Raw genomic sequence first — 22,453 nt, 5'->3', positions numbered from 1 at the left:
GGGGGGGGGGCGGCACGATGATGATGATGTCAATTCACATATACATTTATACATTAGATCAGTCGACTCTATCTTTGACGCTGGGGAAGAGCAATGCCCTCCCCCCCGACGCCTCCCGTATCTCCGCCCATGAAGACGACACAGGAGATGAATACAAATCGTTTATCGATTGTTACGTAAATGAGAACATGGATGTTCATGCAAATACAGTAATATGGAGATTTTTTTTCTCACCATCTTCAGGGCCGTCTTAAGAGCAACATGGGCCCCCGGGCCAAATGACTTTTCTGAGGCTTTTTTTCTCCTGAGACCCCCGGGTGGGCCCATGCCTTGAGACGGCACTGACCATCTTACGTGTCTGGTTTAGTGCACGAAACCATCTTCTATAAGGGGCCATTCAAGTATTACGTAAGCAGATTTTTAGCCATTTTTGACTCCCCCCCCCCATTTGTCAGCAAAAGTCGCAAAACACTGACCCCCCCCCCCATATCTTCAGAAACGGGTGGTTGATGACGTAAGTAACCTTCAAACCCCCCCCCTCCCCCCTTATCATCAAAAGTCAGCAAATCCGAAACCCCCCCCCCTCTCGATGCTGACGTAATACTTGAATGACCCCTAAGGGAAAAAGTTTATTATTATTATTTTTGGAATGAGAGAGAGAGAGAAAAGCTTGATTTTTTGCATATTTCTCTGGTTGATTTTTTAATTGAAACGCAACGCGTGTCCATCAACTGCAGCGTAAACGCAGTGTGCTGTAATTGAAAAAAAAAATCTAGATATTGTTTGCGGGGGGGGGGGAAGGGTAAATCACAAGAGTTTATAAAACCCTTCGCTAGATGGCGCTCTTGATCAACTCTTCAAAAGAGCCGTGTAAGAGCTGCGGTTCATTTTGGTGAGTGAGCGGTTCAGAGCCGCTCACGGAAAAGAACCGTTTTGCCCATCACTAGTCACGGTTCAATGCCACCCTGTAGAACAGCTCTGCCGACGACCAGCGCAGCTAAGAGATAACGGCACCTGATTGCTCGGACTACAGTGGCCACACCTGCTTTTGATATGCTGAGAAAAACGGGAAAAGAAGATTGTTGTGCTGTCGAAAAATTGACAATGAAATTGGAATAAAGAAGTTAGCTAAGTTCTAACTGTCATTCCTGTCAGTAAATGATGTTACTATTAGTGGTGGGAACTCTGCGCCAAAATTAACATCTTGCTCCTATAGTGTGTTTAGGTATTTTTCTGCGTCAAAAATAGCGCGTTTTCATTTATTTATTATTATTTTCTTTTTGTGTGTACTTGAAAACTTCTCGAAATACTTTTACAACTGCCTTGTATGTACCTTAGGCCGGGATTACACTATAAACGTTTTGTAAAATCCCTTTTATAAAACTTTAAAAATCCAACCAATAAAGCATAATTACATTTGTGCAAATGCAACCGATAATCTTATTGGTTGAATTTTTCAAATTTTTAAAAAGCTCTTTTAAAAATCTTTTATAGTCCCAGCCTTTTAGAGAAGAAAGAGAAATACAGTCAAACCTTGTTAATGAGTCACTCTTGGGAGAGCAAAAATATGACTTGATAAGCGGAGTGACTCGTTAAACGGAGTAAGTCATAGCTGTGCCAATTCCTGTCTGAGGACAATTGGGACTTCCAAACAGTGATCCGGTAAGCGGAGTGACGTGTTAACCGGGTGACGCACTAACGAGGTTTGACTGTATTTCTCCTCTCTATAGTATGTACAATGACGCGCTCAGCGCATTAAATTCCCAGATTTTCGGAAAAGGGCACAAAAAAAAAAAGTTTTGTTTTCGTGTGTCACGAAACAATTCCTTCCCAAGAGAGCGTGTTTTATTCCTTCCTCCCATCTTCCATAGTTGCACTTAGAATTATCCGAGAAAATAATTTTGAGGAGTAATTTCACTCCTCTCTAAAATTTTAAGGGGAGGTATTTAAAAAAAAAAAAATGTATTAATATTATTATTAAATTTTTTTTATTTTTTCAAGTGGCATTTTATCTTATGAAAAAAAAAGTTACGCAAAATTTGGAAGATTATTTTCAGTCCTCTAAAAAGTTTGGATTGGAGGATTGAATTTAGATGCGTATTGGATTTTCCCGCTCTCGATTTTGTTCCCGACAATGGGATTGTGGTAACCGCAGCTCCTTATTCAAATTATCGGCCCCTCATCGGGCTTTTCATCGTGAAGCCCCGATCATATCCTCGATCGTACAGCTGAAGTTGGTTTACTCTAGTCCAGTGTTTCTCAACAATCGACCGCGGTTTCCGTTTTCAAAAAAAATTAAAGTCGCCACTGCAAGCAGCAGAAATTGCTGTGGTCGATCGCCATTGTGTCAAATCCCGATGTTTTGAGGGGAAAAAAATTCATTTCATGAATAAGAGCTAGTGTCCGCCCGCCGAATTATGAAAGTTAATTTGTAAACTTCGTCAAATAACGAGTGTTAAATCCCCAATGTCGCCAAACATCGTGTTGAATATCCTGAAATTTGCTCCCGTTTTGCAACAATTTCTTTCTGAAAAACAAGAAGGAAAATTGAAAAACGTAATTTTAATGAATTTGTGTATGTGTTAATCCACTTGAGCGAGAGGTGAATAAAGAGTTGCTGCAGATATAAATAATTTTGTCAGCTGTGGTTTTTTTTTATTTTGAATAATTGAGGGGAATGAATATCACTTAGAATTTTTATAATGTATGTGATGCTTTTACGAGTTATATTTTTGACCGAAACTTGAAGGTTTTAGAACACTTTGGTGACAACAGAAAAGTATGGATTATCTGTATGTGGATTGATTATTTTATCTTATGATGCCGGATAACAAATCAAAAGTTGTATAATTTCTGAACCACTTCTACGTCTATATTTTTGAGAAGAGGAAAAATTTGTTTGGCAAATTAAAAATACACTGAAGAGCCAAAAAAACTGCTACACCTGCCTAATATCGTGTAGAGCCCCCGCGAGCACGCAGAAGTGCCGCAACACGACGTGGCATGGACTCGACTAATGTCTGAAGTAGTGCTGGAGGTAATTGACACCATGAATCCTGCAGGGCTGTCCATAAATCCGTAGGAGTAAGAGGGGGGTGGAGATCTCTTCTGAACAGCACGTTGCAAGGCATCCCAGATATGTTCAATAATGTTCATGTCTGGGGATTTTGGTGGCCAGCGGAAGTGTCTAAAGTCAGAAGAGTGTGCCACTTTATAGCAATTCTGGACGTGTAGGGTGTCGCATTGTCCTGCTGAAATTGTCCAAGTCCGTCGGAATGCGCAGTGGACATGAATGGGTGCAGGTGATTAGACAGGATGCTTACGTACCTGTCACTTGTCAAAGTCGTATCTAGACGTATCAGGGGTCCCATATCACGCCAACTGCACACGCCCCATACCATCACAGAGCCTCCACCAGCTTGAACACTCCCCTGTTGACATGTAGGGTCCATGGATTCACGAGGTTGTCTCCATACCCGTACACGTCCATCAGCTCGAAGCAATTGGAACCGAGACTCGTCAGACCAGGCAACGTGTTTCCAGTCCTCAACAGTCCAATGTCAGTGTTGTCGGGCCCAGGCGAGGCGTAAAGCTTTGTGCCGTGCAGTCATCAAGGGTACACGAGTGGGCCTTCGGCTCCGAAAGCCCATATGATGACCAAAGCTGACACTTGTTGATGGCCCAGCATTGAAATCTGCAGCAATTTGCATAAGGGTTGCACGTCTGCCACGTTTAATGATTCTCGTCGTTGGTCCCGTTCTTGCATAATCTTTTTCCGGCCGCAGCGATGTCGTAGATTTAAATTTTTACCGGATTCCCGATATTCACGGTACACTCGTGAAATGGTCGTACGTGAAAATCCAAATTTCATCGCTACCTCGGAGATGCTATGTCCCATCTCTCGTGCGCCGACTATAACACCACGTTCAAACTCACTTAAATCTCGATAACCTGCCATTGTAGCAGCAGTGACCGATCTAACAACTATGCCAGACACTTTTTTGTGTTATATAGGCGTTGCCGACCGCAGCGCCGTACTCTGATTGGTTCCATCTCTTTATTTGCATACGCATGCCTGTACCAGTTTTTTTTGCTCTTCAGTTTATATATATGAATTTGCATAATGTGTGCCCCGCCCTTTTTTTTTTCTTGCTGTAAAACTTGTAAGTCATGAAGTTTGCCATGACTCCTTAAAAACTCCTTAATTTTTGTTTAGGAAATTTTGTATCAACCCAGATAAGGAAGAAACCACAAACTCTTCTCCTACCTACATCTCTGCCTTCAATGTCACCAAAGTTGTCATCAACATTGCTGATTTACAGAAATTGCTGAATTTCATTACTGATTATAATTTTCACACAGCACAAATACCATCTACACTCGGAAAGAAAAGTCATCTTGTCTCCGCCGGGACTCGAACCCAGGCCCTCTTGCATACCGGGCAAACATGCCACCATCTGCACCACTGGAGACACGACCCTGCCTTCCTTATTTCACGCACTGTTGCGTGAGGCTCTGAAGTAGAGGCATTAGTAGCCTCTCTTCAGGAAATGGCCCCCAGGTGGGACGGTTTAGAGGAGTGTTTCTTAATCTTTTTTTGCCCGTGGCCCCCTTTGAACCATATTTTTTTCTCGTGGGCCCCCCCCCCCCCGCCCTGTCTTACGCAGAGTTTTCAACTCTCATCTAGAAGCAAGACCACTTTATACGTATTGAAATGATTTTTTTCTGTGAATTTATACTCAACGGAAATTTCGCAAATAAAATCGGCCTCCAGACCAGTAGACTAGAATTTATTGATCTCCCCGCTAGTCCGAGTTCTATCAGGACCGTCTCAATATCATGCTCTCCCCATCCCAGGCAAAGTGATGGTATGGTAGTCCCATACTTTAGCTGGAAATAAACAGCCTACATATTTCCTATTTATTTTCAAAATTAATTGTACTATACAAAATATCATACGGTGGGGTCACTTATGGGCACAAGAGTGGGACTGACAGAGCTACAGACCGGGGTCTAATATGGTTTTCATTTTTTTTTTCTTCCCCATACAATAAATTTCATATAGGGAAGGGGTTCTGAAAAATTTAGCCGGAGACTTGAGAAAAACCCCATCCTAGGGAACTAGTTGCAAAATGTAGGCGGTGAGGCGTGGGTGGGTCCATGCCCTAAAGAAGGCCCTGGTTTTATGGGTGATTTTGTTGGATTCTCTCTCTCACTGTAAGTGTTAGTCACTAATATAAAAACTTTATTTCTCACACCTTAAGTTTTCTTCTCAGCTCTCCAAACCACCTGTCATGGCCCCTTTCTCCATTTTCTTCCGTGGCCCCCTTGAAGTCTCCCAGTACCACAAGGGGGCCATATGGCCCCCGGTTGAGAACCACTTCTAGAGAGAGAGAGATGGCTTTTTTCTCAGCCCAAGTCCCACGCAACAGTGCGTGAAATAAGGAAGGCAGGGTCGTGTCTCCAGTGGTGTAGATGGTAGCATGCTTGCCCGGTATGCAAGAGGGCCTGGGTTCGAGTCCCGGCGGAGACAAGATGACTTTTCTTTCCAACACCTCGGCACAATATCCAGAAAAATAAATGTTTCCTTGACCATCTACACTGTTTACAACCAAAACTGTAATAAATAATAATAGATACTCTATTTATAAATATTTCGTAACAGTAAAATGGATAGGTCAATGTTAATTTATTTCGCTACTAATGAAATATCAATTATTGATGGGAAATATTTTTGTACAAAAATTGTAGAAAGTGATTTTTTCTCTACTCTAATTCAAATGTGATTCCGTAGTTCTGGGCAGTCTAGATCAATTTTAAAAAGCTCAAGCACTTAATTTTTTTTCAGAGTTAATATGGAGGCATAGCAAATTCCAGTAAAAAGAATTTGGAAGTAAATTATTGTTTATTGTAAAATTTCTCTTTGGCAGGCACCGGCAAGATATCTGAGTCGGTGAGTGTTAAGAGGGGTTCTATTGCTATGAGGTCTCTGCACATTTGAAAAGTTTCTTGTACAATGGTTTTCTTTCTTAGATAGGTTTTCTAGAATTTTTTTTCCCACTACGAGAAACTGCATTTTACTGAAAACTAAAAATTTATTTTCCTATATTTATCCCAAAAAATTCAATTTATACTTATTTATGCATTCAATGATTAAACAACTCCAGCAGGGAAGACACGCCCGGCCTTTATTTACTTTTGTTATGAGTCTTAATCAGCCTGTTCATTGTACACGTTAGTTTTTTGAACAAAATTTATATGCAGTTCGTCTGTTATGAAAACTGTGCTCTACATCATAGTTACTAAGCTCTTAGTCTCGCTCAAACCAACAAAATATTTTGTATTCTCACGCATAATGCATGGTCAGGATCCAGTTTTCTGATGAATATCTGTCACAAATGTGTCACAACATCCCTAAAATTGTCGTCTGCATCAATACTAATTTTTTCCGAATTACTGATGGAAAAAGCAACAAGTGGAAACATGGATCAACGCAAATTCATGGAAACTTGTCCAAACTACCCTTTTGTCTGCGGACTACAAATCGCAACCGCTTGTTAATTCTATTATTTTACAAGTTTCATATATCCATGTAATAAATAGGAATAATTGGGGGAAAAATTTTTGTGATGGCGGTATCTCTTCTTTTGCAGGTAATTGAAGATTCTTATCATAATCAGCAAGGTGAAATAGCCAAATCTCTACAAGTGGAATTACAAACACAGCTGGAAACAACAGGACACTTGATAAGAGCATAGAAAATAAGCAAGATTTGCTTCTTTTCTTTCTTTTAAGGGGAAATCTTCGATGTTATGGATGAACTATCTATGAGATCAAATAATGAAGACAATGTGAAAGAAGGCAAGGACGGTTGTGATTCTGTTCTGACAACAGTTCATGGAAAACATTTTGAATCTACTTTTTCTGATCAGTTTCATATTAAAGAATTCTCACATGAATGTGAATTTTGTGAAAAAACATTTTTGAAAGAGTACGATTTAGACACGCACATAAAAGTCCACTCTATGGAAAACTCTCATGAGTGTGATACTTGTAGCAAAACATTTTCTGATAGAGGTCGTTTAATAAGACACAAGAAAAACCACCCAGGAAAGAAACATTACATGTGCAATATCTGTGACAAGACGTTTTCTAAAATCGGAAATTTAAAACAACACGAAAGAGTTCACTGTGCAAATAAGCCACATCAGTGTGATATCTGTGGGAAAACGTTTTCTAGAATAGATCAATTAAATAGCCACGAAAGAGTCCACACTGGGGAAAAGCCACACGAATGTTGCATCTGTGGTAAAACGTTTTCTCATATCGGCAGTTTGAAACTACATGAAAGGGTCCACACTGGAGATAAACCACATGAGTGTGATATCTGTGGTAAAATGTTCTACCAGGTATGTCATTTAAACTCCCACAAAATAGTTCACACTGGGGAGAAGCCATACGAGTGTGGCATCTGTGGTAAAACATTCTCTCAACTCGGGCACTTGAACAAACACAAAAGAGTCCACACTGGAGAGAAACCGCACGAGTGTGACATCTGTGCTAAAACCTTTTCTCTAATTGACACTTTAAAAAGACACAAGAAAGTTCATACTGGGGAGAAACCACACGAGTGTGGCTTCTGCTGTAAAAAATTCTCACAAATCGGGCATTTAAATGAGCACAAAAGAGTACACACCGGAGAGAAACCGCACGAGTGTGATATCTGTACTAAAACCTTTTCTCGAATCAGCTCTTTAAACAGGCACAGAAGAGTTCACACCGGAGAAAAGCTATACAAGTGTGATATCTGTACCAGAACTTTTACTGAAAATCGCAATTTAATCAGGCACAAAAGATTGCATACTGGTGAGAAACCACGGGAGCCTGTGATAAAATGCTCTCTCTAAGCTGCCAATTGAAATTGGACCTAAACGTACACACTGGAGATAAACCACACGAGTGCAAGTTTTGTGCTAAAAAGTTTTCTCGACCAGGATATTTAACACTAGAACTACCGCGCGGTCATTCTGACAGATTTCTGAACTTCGATCACCCACTACATCTTTATTTTTCAAAATTTGGCAAAATCACTCACGTATTTTTCGAAAAATATTCGTAATATTGTATTTTTCGTAATATTTGACGAAAGGAATCTTTTGGCGCAAAAAAGACATTTTCAGTCATTTCATTGATCTTGTAGATAAACTTCCTAGAACTATACCGAGCAGCTGTTGAAATTTCGAACTTTACTCTTAGCATTTGCGTAGTTGTTAGTTTTTTTGAATACAATGTATTGTTTTGTCAAAACTTTTAAGTTTACTAAAAATTTGTAACAGAATTGTGTTCAATCTCGCCTACTTTTTAAATTCAAGGAACTTTTCAAGTTTTCAGATGGTTCCGCACAGCACAACGGTAAGGAATATTTGTACGTTTTCTCACCCAATGTTTGAAGCTAAAGACACCCGTCTCCAAAGGGAAGTATAAATGGGGGGAGCGGTAAACTCGCTAAAATCTATTTTTAGTTTATTCTTCAGGATATACAGTTTATACTGTCGCGCGCACACACAGCTTAGGATTATATAAATTTATTTCTACATAAAAAGTGTGTGTTTATATGTTATTGGGAGACACAAAAACGTTCTGCTAGAGACCAAAAGGAGGGTGGAGTGTTTAAGTAATAAAGTGGCTGCCGGTGGGTGCAACAGCTCTTCCATGCAAATCACTGTGTTTTAACATGGGACCCCACGCCTTTTTATTAAGCTCATTTACAGTGCGAAAATTTTTCTGAGCCTTGATCTCGGTGTGAAAGCAAGTGGGAAATCATGGCGAATTGTCGGGAAATCAAATGCCAACAAATATTTGAAACTCTCAGTAATATATCGGAAAACGTCTCTAAGATGTAGAGGAAGATACAGAAGAGCAAAATGCAGGAAACAGTGAAGATGAATTATTATTCAAAATCCCAATTTTCACTGAGACCATGGGTGGAAATGGATTCAGTGAAATTATGAAATACCTGAGGTTTGACGTAAAATCTAGAGCAGATTGATAATAGTTGGATAAATTTGCTTTAGTTTCAGAAATACAGTTTTTCAAGAGCTTATTCTATAAGTCATGGCATTCTAGGCCCTAATCTGATGGTAGATGAATAGCTTTTTCACACACACACACACAAGATGTAGATTACTTGAATATATGGCTAATAAGCCACACACAGACAAATTTGGAATCAAGTTCTGGATGATTGTTTATGTTGAATCTAAATACAGTCGAATCCCGTTTTAACGAATACCGATATATCGAAAATCTCGTTTTAACGAACACTTTTCTGATCCCTCAGACAAGTTTACATAGGAACAATGCAAAAACTTGGAATTCCTTTATAACGAAGTTATTTTCTGTGGTCTCTTAGAGTTCGTTATAACGGGATTCGACTGTATGTGTGCAACGGTTTTCCATATCTTGGAAAAGATGAATTACGTCCCAATTGTGTACCTGTGCCAGAACACGTTGCAATGAAGATTGCACAACCGTACCTAAAGAAAGGAAGAAATATTACAACTGAAAGTTTTGCCACTTCTGTGAAGTGTACGGAAAAATTGAAAATGTTTGGTACTAGTCTCGTGGGAACCATGAATAAATCCCGACGAGAAAACCCTAATGTTATCATTAACTCAAACGCTCAATTGTATGATACCAAACTCGTAAAAAGAGATTTTATTACAATGACTGCGTATCGGGGAAAACCTAAAAAAGCATGTCTTGGTTTTGAGCTCCCTTCATCCCTCAATTGATATTTCGATCAATGAAAAAAAAGAAACCCAGGGTCAGTGGAGTTTTATAACAAGATTCGGGGTGTTTATTTTCAGACCAGATGATAAGAGAAACTATTCTGTGTGGATTTTTTTTCTTCAAAGCTCTGGCCGATTAACGTGTTTTATAATATCCTTGATCTGAGTGCAATCAATGCATGGATTTGCCACAAAAAGTAAAAAAAAAATATTCTCGAAGGAACTTCATTTTACAATTGGCTGATCTCCGATCACCCTTCATCGCAGGTAGATGTTCCCCCTCCAGATTTGTCTGAAGACTCTGACGATGATCAAACACAGAAATTAGCGAAGCACAAACAGTGCTACATGAGTAAATGTGAAAACAAAACACTTTTGTGTGCAGAAAATGTGTAAAAATTCAGTTTGAGGAAAATATATTGTGAAGCGAAAATTCAATGTTCAGATGCTAAGTGGCATATGCTTTTTATTTCTCTGTGAAGTCCTAATATACTAATATATATTTTTTTTTCTTTTCGGTAATGCAATTATTGTAATTATTATGTAAATTATATATATTTTAAGTATTATATATTTATATTCAGATCATATAAATACACAGAATATATTGTACCGGTGTTTCCCAACCTTTTTGATGTCGCGGATCCCTTGTAGTAAAGGCCAATGCACAGCGGAACTCCTGTAGCGTCAGAAGGTCAATTTGTATGCACAGTAAAACCTCGATAAGTCGTCACCTCAAGTTATCGAAAAATTATGACGGCTTAAGCGGAGTTCCGTCAGTTTTAATGTGCTATGTTATGAAAATCGTATAAATTTAAAGTAATATGACATTTATTAAAGTATGAATCAAAATAACAATATATTAACAAAATTTATAGATTGCGAAAGAAAAAATAATAGCAATTTTTTATCTCTTATTACTTAAATTATTGTGGTGAAATGTACTGTACACTTTGATTTATACTAGTAATTTTGAATTTAGACTAATAGAGCAACTGTTTAAATAAGTAGCTGTTCTTCATAACAGAACTCTATTGCACACTAATATTACATATACATCAAATTTAATTTTAGTGCTTGAATTCTTCATCAGTAGTTCATGATGCAACTACTAAGTAATCTCGAACACGTTTGACTTGCGGTGGGGGTGCCCTGGGCAGGGAAAAGTAAACAGAAGACCTCAACTTGGGAAAGAATATCTGATTTTTTTTCAACAAAGATATTTTGTTTAAATTTCAAGCCCTAAATTAGTAGAGTCCATGCTTTCTATGATTATTTATTATCCGTGCACGTTGCACTTTGACTTTAACTTGATTCTTAGATTTACATAATTTTTGATTTCCTTGCACTATATGTAATCTTTTACGTATCAATAAAGTTTGGTTTTGCCGGAGGCGAAGTGCTTACGTTGCTTCTTGTGACAGAGCCTGGGTGTCTCGTGGTTTGTCCAGTTTTTCCAATGGAGCCCAGGCAGAAATGAGATCTGGCTTGAACAGTCCTCAACGTTCCAAAAACCTTAGTCGGCAAATGAACTTCCCCAGCGTAACTTCCGTTACTTAAACTGTTCCGTTTGGGTGTATATAGGATTTTATGGTGACTTTTAAGCATATGGCAATGCTGTTAACACAAGCTCTTTTTTTAATGGGAGCCTTAAAAATAGTCTGTTCCTCTTTCCCATACTTTTTCATAGTGACGAGTTAACCGAAATTAGCGACGAGTAAACGAGGGTTCATTAACATTGTGGTCTATGAGGGCTGGAAGGATCTGAAGAAAAATGACGACTTAACGAGGTTTTACTGTATATAGATAGCCCCTTCTCCCATAAAATATACCTACTGTGTTTTATTTAATTTGAATATAAATTTATTTTTGATATTCATATGAAAAAAATTCAAAAAGTTGCAATTTAACAGCACAATGTCTCATTCATACAGTGGTAGTAAATGAAAATGATCCCGCGGACCCCCAGGACCACAGATTGAGAAACAACTTATTATATCGTCGTTTCTTTTTATTTTGAGATTTTATGAATTTTGTGAACCGAGATTGTTCGTTTGTTTGCTAATTAGAATTGTAAAAAAAAAAACATATTAAGCATTAGCTTCAAAATCGACGTTTTTTTTCTTTAAATTTATCCAGCTGAGGGGTTTGAGAAATTTATACGCTAATTGTGAAACAGTTCCTGAAAACTTACGGCTTGAATTATTGAAATCCATGAATAATACGTAATATGAATTCAAAAAATACAAACATAAAAATTTTTGACGAGGTAGGGGGCCATAGGCGGAGATAGACCTAGAAGTCTGGGGGGCACGGTCATTATTGCTGGGGGGCACGATGATGATGATATCAATACATATATACATTAGATCAGTCGACTACAACTTTGACGCACGGCCCCCCCCCCCCCGAAACCGCCATTCGACAATTTTTCAAGACAGGCAACCATAGTTCTTATAACACCTTGTTTTAATCCAAAATAAATCCATAATTGCAGCCGTGTCATGTATTTTTGCAATAGCGGTCAAAAAAGACCGCTGCTGTAGTTCTAGTGTTGAGCACATGTATTCATTGGAGAGAAACCGTTTGAGTGTGATTGATGTACGTGTGGTAAAACATTTTATCAAATTAACAGGCACATATGAAATCACAAAGGAAGAGAGAAACGTGGGCGCGGGCGGTTTTTATAAACAAACTTTTATGCAGGTGTTCTTTAAAGAAGCGCGTATTGATTCATTCTTAAGGAATTTCAAATGAAATTTTTCTTTGGCTACCAAATGGTTTAAGATAAACGTGTTTTTAATTCTGCCAAGATATTTTGAAGAATCATTTTCGAATTGATCATATATGGAGAGGGAATCAAATGGGAAAATTCTCCGAAAAATAGCAAAAGCCAATTTGTGGCTTCGATTTCGAAGTTATTGCCAATCGCCGAGGGTGAAGTAGTGGCCTGAAAACTCGTTATCGATTTATATGACTGATAATAATTTTTTCAGAATGCCACGTGGAATGATATTCGTCATTTACAATGTATCAACATTACATGCCTAACACGGTCGATTTTTGTTTTCAGAATTTGAGGAGAAATTTTCATTATTGTATCAAAATATTCGGAAACTGTTTTCATTGGCCATATTGATAGTATATTTCATTATGATTACAGGATGAGATTTATGCATTACCGTAATAATCGAATTGTGCTAAGAATATGACGAGTTTTGTGTGTTTTCAGATGAACTTTCTTCGTATTTGGATACATGTTTTTGCAACTTTTTAAAAGTTGCCGCAATAATTTTTTTTTTTTATCTGTATTGGGTGGGGTATTGTAAATTTTCGTTTAGAATAAATCCAATATGTTAACACAGACTCGTTTGTGATGACATTCAAGGGACTGGAAGATGTTTTTTGATATAATTAAGTTTTATACTCTTATGATACAGTGTCATCATGTTGTTGCGGATTGTTTCAATTGATTCCTCTAAAGCAGTGTTTCCCAAAGTGGGCAGGAACGGTCCAAGGGGGCGATAAAACCTACTGATTTAACATAGGATCCTATGGGTTTTCTTGAGTTGGGGGGCGGTGAGAGGAAAAAATTTCTGATGAGGGGGGGCGATGCTGTAAAGCAGTGGTTCTCAACTTTTTTTTGTCCATGGCCCCCTTTCAACCATTTCTCATTCCTATGGCTCCCTCTTGCGAACATGAATAATTTGCCCCCCCCCCCCCCGCCCGTTTTTCCATTAGAAGATAGTTATTCAAAAATTGTCTGAAGTATATAAATATGTTTGAATTTAATTTGATTAATTTTTAATTTATGAAAATAACGAAAGAGCAAAATAAACATATTAGAATAAATTATTTTCAATCAATGTAAATTCTGCGCTTGAAGACGGTACAATGTCATCAAGTTACTGTACTGGATGAAATTTGTATATATTATTTCAAATTAGTTTATTTTTGCGTAAATTATTATGGTTTCGTTGAGAAAATGTCAGTTGTAGCTTCCAAAATACGCGTTCTTGTAGTGATAAAAATCGCCAAATGTGGTGATTAATTTATTTCTCTTCACGCGGATAAAAGTAGTATATAATGAGGGAGTGGTCCATGTTGTAGCCATACTATGAACTTATAAAAATGAACTAAAATACGTGTGAAAAATTTTCTAAATATTTGTTTGAAACATTCATTCCAGAGAAATCATGTGCGCAGTCACCGGGCCGGATTAACCATTAATCAAAATAAGCACATGCTTAGGGCATCAGTACTAAAGGGGCACCACCAAAAAGATATCATACGGTATTTTATATTTAATGCAGATTTTTTTTCATCATCTGATAGAAGATCCTAAAATTGTAAGAACACTTGATTGTATAGTTGAAGATCATTATCACAAGAATGGCACGAAAGATGAGAATCTAATAATATTGCAAACTAGACTTCACATTATTGCCAAGTTTTTCGATTAGCTTTTCGCAATTTTCATAAAGCCCGCCCGGGACTGTCTTAACATTATCATACGCCCGCATACAAAGCGACTTTTCTGAGAGAGGAACTACTACCTTGCTAAAACTTCCTTCCTACCTATTTGGATATTTACTCTTGAAAATCGGAACCAGATCTAATTGTCACTTGGTTGCCAGAAGTGACCAGATGGGCCCCATGCAGCAAAGCAAGTTCTACAGAATAAGGACATGATTTTTGTGGCCCATTAGTGGATCAACTGTGTAGTTTGATTCATAGAATTAAAACAAATGCTACCAGGTGTAAATTACAAACTTGACAATGTATCTAAAAAGAAAAAATACCCAATATATATAACGGTGAATCGTCAGAAATAAGATACCTATTGGCAGGGTCGCAACTGGATACTTGGTTAGCCGGGGCAACTACTCATTTAGGCACCCCCCCCCCTCGTAATGCTGAAGGATAGGTTGAATGGTTGAATTTGCGCCCCCTTTTGTAATGCGCCTCGGGCACCAGACTCGCCTGCTCCACCACCCTCCCCCAGTTGCGGCCCTGCCTATTGGTAATATTATGGCCATTATAAGATTCAATGGTTTCTCCTTGGAGTGTTGGTACAGACTTTATCCATCAACCGTTCGTCGTAGCGGTATGGTTATAATTTTAAAAATTCTCAAAATATGACCAAAAATCACCCTGTACGAGTTTTGAGGATGAGAATACAGTGTACACGAAATAAAAAATGTAAATTTTTATACGATCCCCCCCCCCCTCTAATTTCCAATCAGACAGTGTTGTTGCCATTTCTCTTCTGAGCCTAACAAACAAATCACATGTTTTTAACTGCATTATTCCCTGAGATATTTAAATTCAAAATCGGAGACAGGTCCGGGCTCGGAAGAATTTCGCGGCCCAATGCAAAAAAAAAAAAAAAATTTTGCGGCTCCCTCTAAAAACATTTTATGTAGTTGTTCCCGACTTACAAACTTTTCGAGTTGCGAACATAAATCTTGGAGGGGAATTTTTTACCAGAAAGAACGCATTTTATTACACTAATTATTTTCACTATTTCAGGAACGCGTTGATAGTGTGGATCGTAATCGAACACGATCCATGGAGAGAGAATGACGTATAAATTAATTTTACAAAATTCATAAATTATCAATAATAATAAGCGCGTGGTCCACCTGCGGACACTTCATCGTGGCTCGAACCATATTGAACAGTCATAAAATTTTGTCATACTTTTAAAGCGGTTCATCATCTCTTTATCAAATATACGTTGCAATTCGATAACTTTGATCATTTTTCGAATCTTTTATAGCTGTTTTTGTGTCATTAATGTAAATTAATAGAAGTAAAGGAATCAATTACTGTAATTCCATGACTTCCACAAGAGTAGGGCTGACAGGCAGGATCGTCGCAATAGCATCATAGGCCCCCCGAGCCAAGGGATTTTTTCGAAGGCCCTACCTGGAAAATTCTCGAAAAATTCAACTGCGTCTCGTTTTTCTGAGGCACCTCTTCTCTTGAGGCCCTTCGGGCACGGCCCGGGGTGGGGGAAGCATGCGTTAAGACGGCACTGCCTAAGGTTCGCACCAGGCGTCCTCTTTTTTCAGTTTTGAATCTGGTAACCCTATCTGAAGACCACATAATCCATGTTTTCACTTATTTTTTCTACATAAAATCGATTATTGCAAATGTACGAATTTTGTTACCGGAATTTTCGTCTCATTAAAAAATTTCCTGGCAAAGAACTGTCTATCTCACTTTCATCATCTCATGAGTTGCCTGAAATTTCGAGATTAAATGGCAGCACCAACAGTATATAACTCAAGCCTCTGGAGAGAGTATGACGTCATCGGTCTCCGCCTTGGCAGTCCTGAGAACCGTGTCCCCCAATATCTTCCGTCGGAACATCACGTGACTCGGTGAAAACAAACACGACCCCCCCCCCCCCTGTTATTTTCTTATGGCATAAATAGGAGTTTAAAACAATAAATGAAAAAATAATTTCAGCTTGGACGAGATAATTCCAAAATTAATGAAAGTTATAATTTCAGCATTAAAAAAAGATAATTTCAGCATAAATGGAAGAAAATGTTCTAGAAATAATGTAAGAGATAATTACAGCATTGATAAAAGTGATAATTCCAAAATTAGTGAAAGACTTAATGAAAAAGATAATAATAAAATTAATGAAAAAGATAATAATAAAATTAATGAAAGAGATAATAATAAAATTAATGAAAGAGATAATAATAAAATTAATGAAAGAGATAATAATAAAATTAATGAAAGAGATAATTCCAGAATGAAGGAAAGAAATAATTCCAAAATTAATGAAAGAAATAATTCCAAAATTAATGAAAGAAATAATTCCAAAATTCATGAGATATAATTTCAGAATCAATGAAAGAAACAAATCCAGAATTGATGAAAGCAATTATTTCAGAAGTAATGAAAGAAATAATAATTAATAAAGGAAATAAAATTCCAGAATTGATGAAGGATAATTCAAGAAATGATGAAAGAATATTCAAGAAATAATGAAAGAAATGATTCCAGTATTAATGAAATAAATAATTTAATCTTTTTTCACCTTTAGATGAGTTCTCTATCCTTTTTTTTTTAATCTTTAAAACCCAATATTTAGAGACCGAACTGTACATTTCTATGTGCAAATTGCCAGGCGGGAAGTTTGTTTTGACCGAGTGACGTAATTTCCTTGCATTTGATGTCGCTGCAGTCGCGTTGACTGGATTCTCCCTCCAGTAATAAGTCCGACCAGTAATGTCGTCTGTTTACTTGTTTTGGACTTCTCCTTGTGTCCTTAAAAAATAACCGAACAGGAAGTTCGAACTTCCAGTTCTGTTTGTGAGATTAGCTTGTAGGGAACCGAACAAACCGTCTGTCGTCTGCTCATTAAGAGGTGCTTCGTTTCGGACGTCTCCTTATGCTCAAATAAAATAACCGAACTTTCAGTTTTAATTTCCAGTTCAGTTTATGATCTTTGTTTATAAGGAACTGAGCGGAATAAAGAATATAGTTTTTTTTATTTTGAACTTCATCATCACCACACGAGTCACTTTTAAATTTGACATTAGATGGCAGCACATTACTTTAAAGTGGAATGTGGAAAAATTCACTTTTCACGATCTTACCTGTCGTCTGCTTGTGTGGAGAGAGTTTTTTCCTTTGTTTTGGATGTCTCCTTGGGTCTTGAAAAAATTACTGAACTGGAAGTTTGATCTTTCAGGTCAGTTTATAAGCTTTGTTTATAAGGAGCAAAGCTGAATGAAGAATTTAGTTTTTTATACCTGAGCTTTTTCTCGTTATCACCACATAAGGCACTTCTGATTTTGAAAGTAGGTAGCAGCACCAACAATATTTTTAAAAATGAATTTCTTAAAGTATTCTAGAGTATTAAATTAATTTTAATTCCCTTTTAAAATTGTTAGTGCCATTGGGAATTCGCGGCAAATGCTGCTACAAGGCAAAAAAAAAAACTTCTATTTGCGGACGGCATAACATTTCGAGTCACCCGGTATATACGGATTTTGTCATTGCGTAACGCAGTGACAGAACTGTTCATGTGAACATAATAATGATTCATTATCAGAATTTCAAGCCCATCGGAAAATATAAATAATGGGCCATTCAAGTATTACGTGAGCAGATTTTCAGCCATATTTGACCCCCTCCCCTTGTCAGCAAAAGTCAGCAAAACACTGACCCCCTCCCCCCCCCCGTCAGCAAAATTTACTCACCAGCTTAGAATATTTTATATCTTCAAAAAGGGGTGTTGATGACGCAAGCAATCTTCAAACCCCCCCCCCCCCTATCATCAAAAGTCCGCAAATCCGAAAACCCCCTCCCTCCCCTCGATGCTGACGTAATACTTGAATGACCCCTAAGTAGATTTTCAAATAAGAAAATTATCAATTTGTTGACTTCAATTTCGATACGGTGGAAATCTGATATTTCGTTGGATGACAAGTTACCTTCAAGTGGCTTTTTTGGTTCGTAATATGGCCGCTCTCTCGCAGGTGAACGAAGCAACGTGCGAGTTGGCTTAAACACAACACAATATTTCACATAATAGTCTGTACTATATCAATATGCAAGGCGCATAGGTAATGGGGCATATGGCATTTTACTGGCGAACCATTGGTCCTAGAGGCATACTTCCAGTTGGAAAAAGTACCCGAATAATGTGTAGTACTCAGATATTTGATTCATGTTGCCAGGGGTTACATAGTTATTAAAATAAAAATGTTAACTTTTTATGTGGACACACCCTGTGCCCCAAAACCCAATTGGAAAGTTGTTTCCCGGTCTCCAACAAAAAAATTATCGTTTCTAAGTGCAATACTCACAGAGATATTCGAAGAAAGTTGGAAAAAAAAATCATTAAATGCGAGGAAACCATTTCACCCGCATTTAATGCTGTTCCCCAAAATTTCCCCAATTTTTCCAATTCGCATGTCTCGGTGAATATTGCACTTAGAAACGTGAAATTATTTTAGTTGCCATCGGAAAAGACTGAGCAACAACTTCTTAATTGGGTTCTTTGGCACACGGGGATGGTATAAAAAGTTTTTTTTATTTTATTTTATAACTATACAACCCCCTTACAACATGAATGACATATCTGAGTTGGGCACGTGATTTGGATACTTTTTCTAGTTGGGTATGTCTTTAAGACTAACGGCTCGCAAGTAGTGGCATACGCCATGTTACCCATGATTAAGATCGTTCTAAATATGTTTAAAATCACGTTTTTCCTGTTAAATTGAAATGAATAGCATATGAACACTCGCGATTTTGAAACAACAGCAAATTTATGCAATTACAGTTTCTCAAGTTATACAGCGCAATGTAGTTTTAAAAAATTTAATTTCGCGGGTATTTTTCCCCATGTATGATTTGGTCTCTTGGATGGAGTTCGTTATAACTGAATTCGACTTTATTTGTTTTCAGTGGAGGCAATTGGTGTTGGCACACCCCTCCCCAAAAATTGATTTAAAAAAATACCCCAGAGCAATCGTTCTTTATTCGATTTTTATAAATATATTCCCCATCTGACTACTCAGGTTTAGAGGTGTCGCGAGTTTGTTACCCGGTTCGTCTTTGTCAGAAAACTTTCCTGCCACAGGGGTACAACAAAAAATGGCGCAAAATATTGCTACCGCACGGAGTCCCCCATCGAGGGGTTAGCGCACCAACTTCTCGATGAGTATAAGAAACAAGCCTGCCGTTCGGAATCGGCAATAAATTGTAGGTACCGGTCTAATTAGCCCTCGTGTGCAGAAATGACCGTGGTGCGACAAAAATGATCAATGATCAGACCACTCAGTGCCGGTTGAAGATAGATTTGAGCTAAACTAGATGGCTATCCGTCTGTAATTGCATGAAAACGATGGGGTTTTTTTTACACACAAGCTTTCATTTTTCACCCGTCTACTTCTTGGATTACATTTACTACCAGCACTCAAAAAAATGTCAATGACTGGTCAACAAATCTTTGTCTGCTTTCTTTATGGCAGCCCTCTTTGAATGAAAAGTCTTCGAACACACACAACTTTCTGTCTTTACAGTTACTCCATTTTCCTTTAAACCTCTTCTGCAGTTTGTGTCAGGGCCTACTGTCACCCCCAAGTCGTAAACCCACCGAGATTACATGCAACGCTTTTTTTTATTTCCTTCCTCGTGTTAATTTTACTTTAATAGCGGAAAAATTGCGAAAAATATATTCTATGCATTTTTTTTGTTTGAAATTAAACTTTTTTTAGTCAGAGTGACTAAAAAAATTTAATTCCACAAACTTCTTCGTGGCCCCCGTATCACTAGCTGTGGCTCCCCTTTTGCCAGATTTTCATCCGTTGCCCCCGTGGAATATCCTAGGGCCCCCCTGAGGTCGTATGGCCCCCGGTTGAGAACCACTGCTGTAAAGCATGCGTGCGAGATGAAAAAAAGAGAAAGAGAAACTAAACTGATTATTTATGAATATTAAAATTGTGTGTGTGAGAAAAGTGACATTTTCAGTTTAAAAATTATGAAAAACACGGCATTTTGATAAATTTTCTAGCTCTCGTTAGTATACATGCTTAACGTGAAATTCGAGTGTTCGCAGTTTGAAACGTTTAATTTTTACATGCAATTTTCAAATGTTTTTGCAAACAGTTTTTTCTTTCGCTTAGCAATCAATCATAGTTGTTTTTCACTTCGATTTGTTGAAAAATAATATTACCTATCTTCAAAAGCAACCTCAACCACTTTACGATCAAGGACGTAATATTGCCTTTGAAATAAAATCGAACAAGCTCTCTGTTTTCTTTCCTCTCTTACCACCGTCAGGCTTTGATGTAACCCCACGAAGTTGTTCTTTTTACCTTCCTTGTATTTTTATACAATTATGAGTGACTTTTCACCCACATATGATGTATCCTTCTACTATGTACGTATAAGAGCAAAAAAGAACACTACTTCGTATAAAAGCCCGTTTACACGGGGTAAGTGATTAAGTTGGTAACTAAATTTTAAGTTACCGATTGTTCTTGAAGGTGTCCACACAATAACTGGTAAGTAGACGCTCATTGGATAATTTTTACGGAGGCGAGCGTAGTTGGCGCGTGCGCGCTACATTCGACTCGAATCAACGGAGGGAGATAGACTCAACTCGCGCGAGAATAATAATGATATTTTATATATCTGGCATTCAAAGAGGTTTTTTTTTTTTCAAAGCTCATAGCTTCGCAACAACGGATGAAGATGATCCGCATCTCCACTTGTGTATAAGTGGAATCACTTCCACTTATACAAGAGGGGAAAAAAGAATATACAACATATTATAGACTGACGTAAATATCGATTATACGATATTTTAATCGAAGTTAAAGAGGAGATAAATTATGAATTATTGTAAGCCGAAAAGATTATGGGAGAAGATTCGTGGCGTATATGAAAATTAAATAATAAAAATTCATTAAACAAAAATTATTTGAAATTTTATTATTTTTTTTAAATTTAATGCAGATGCTACCTTTATATATATTAAATATTTGATTATGTATTTTTACAATAGATGGCAGCAAATTCGTTCTGCATGAGAGACATATTCCGAACCTCCCGTCCAGTTTTTAATATATAATAAATCCTCCACACAAGCACCCGATATATATTTTTTTCAACTCCTGGCAGCACGTTGACCGAATATTCCACAGCTTCCACTATTTCCAACATCGATAATTTTTTGCTTGTTTGTTAAGATAGTTTTCATTTCTATAGTTCAACAGACATTCATGGCGAAGATATTCTTCAACAAACTTGAAGGTCGTGTCATCAGGCCACTTCACCATCCTATATTTCCGCGGAATTCTAGCGGAACGGTAGGAGAAGACGGAGCATGAACAGGTTCACGCTTCAGATCAAAATAAACCCCTCCGTGAGAGAGCAAAAACACCCCTCCAAGTGACAGGCCACGCCCACTGGCGCATGCGCATAGGTCTACTTAACCGGAAAAAATAGAACCGTTTTTATTTCACTTATCCACTAAATCACTTTTGCACTTGCTAACTAAAGCCGTGTAAACGGCCCTTATCGTCTGCATACATTGTATCGTACTTGGAAACTTCAAATTTAGTTACCAGCTTAATCACTTACCGCGTGTAAACGGGCCTCAAGTACACTCGTTTATCTCTATCTCATGTATTGTACCGTTTTCCTTTCATTTAGTTCCCTCCCCCCCCCCCTTCAATTTTTTTACCTCTCTAACCTGCGGTTAGGTTAGGACAGGGTTACTATATTTTTCGCCCATTCGTCAAATAGAGATCATCCAAATTCCTCACCGAAACCTTGTAAGCGAAGCGGTTAAATTTGTCACTATGAAATTCGATGTGTAATTTTAATCATTTGAAAGTGTGCGATTTTCGATGTCATGTTTATTTTTTCATTGAACAATGGGGTCATTATGACGAGCGTCGACTGTATGAATTGGATCATTGTATTTATCAATACTCATTTCTATTGAATCGCTTACGGCATGACAACGTTTTTTCAAACTCTCCTTCGTCTACAAACCACGTTTGTAAAACCGCTCCTTAGTTGTATTATTTACAGTAAGTTTCATATCTCTATGATAGATGGGAGTAGGAATGAATGCAGGAAAACAATTAAAAAAGAATAGGTTCAGACTTTGTGTG

General features: G+C 37.7%; 1 protein-coding gene and 1 non-coding gene across 2 annotated transcripts in view; both read left to right on the top strand.

The window, feature by feature from the left end:
- Positions 1–22,453, top strand: part of LOC149068347 (uncharacterized) — a 64,304-nt gene that overhangs the window by 32,883 nt on the left and 8,968 nt on the right. The gene's annotated exons all lie outside the window — the stretch shown is intronic.
- Positions 5,460–5,533, top strand: TRNAT-GGU (transfer RNA threonine (anticodon GGU)). Its single transcript has one exon. It is a non-coding gene; the product is annotated as a tRNA-Thr (tRNA).

Source organism: Pholcus phalangioides, unplaced genomic scaffold (genome assembly GCF_987345545.1).
Source record: "Pholcus phalangioides strain wild (caught in Gottingen) unplaced genomic scaffold, Ppha-v1.0 ptg000027l_1, whole genome shotgun sequence".
In the NCBI taxonomy this organism is placed as follows: Eukaryota; Metazoa; Arthropoda; class Arachnida; order Araneae; family Pholcidae; genus Pholcus; species Pholcus phalangioides.
Note: the sequence above shows the minus strand (reverse complement) of the source record. Positions and strands in the feature narration are given on the sequence as shown.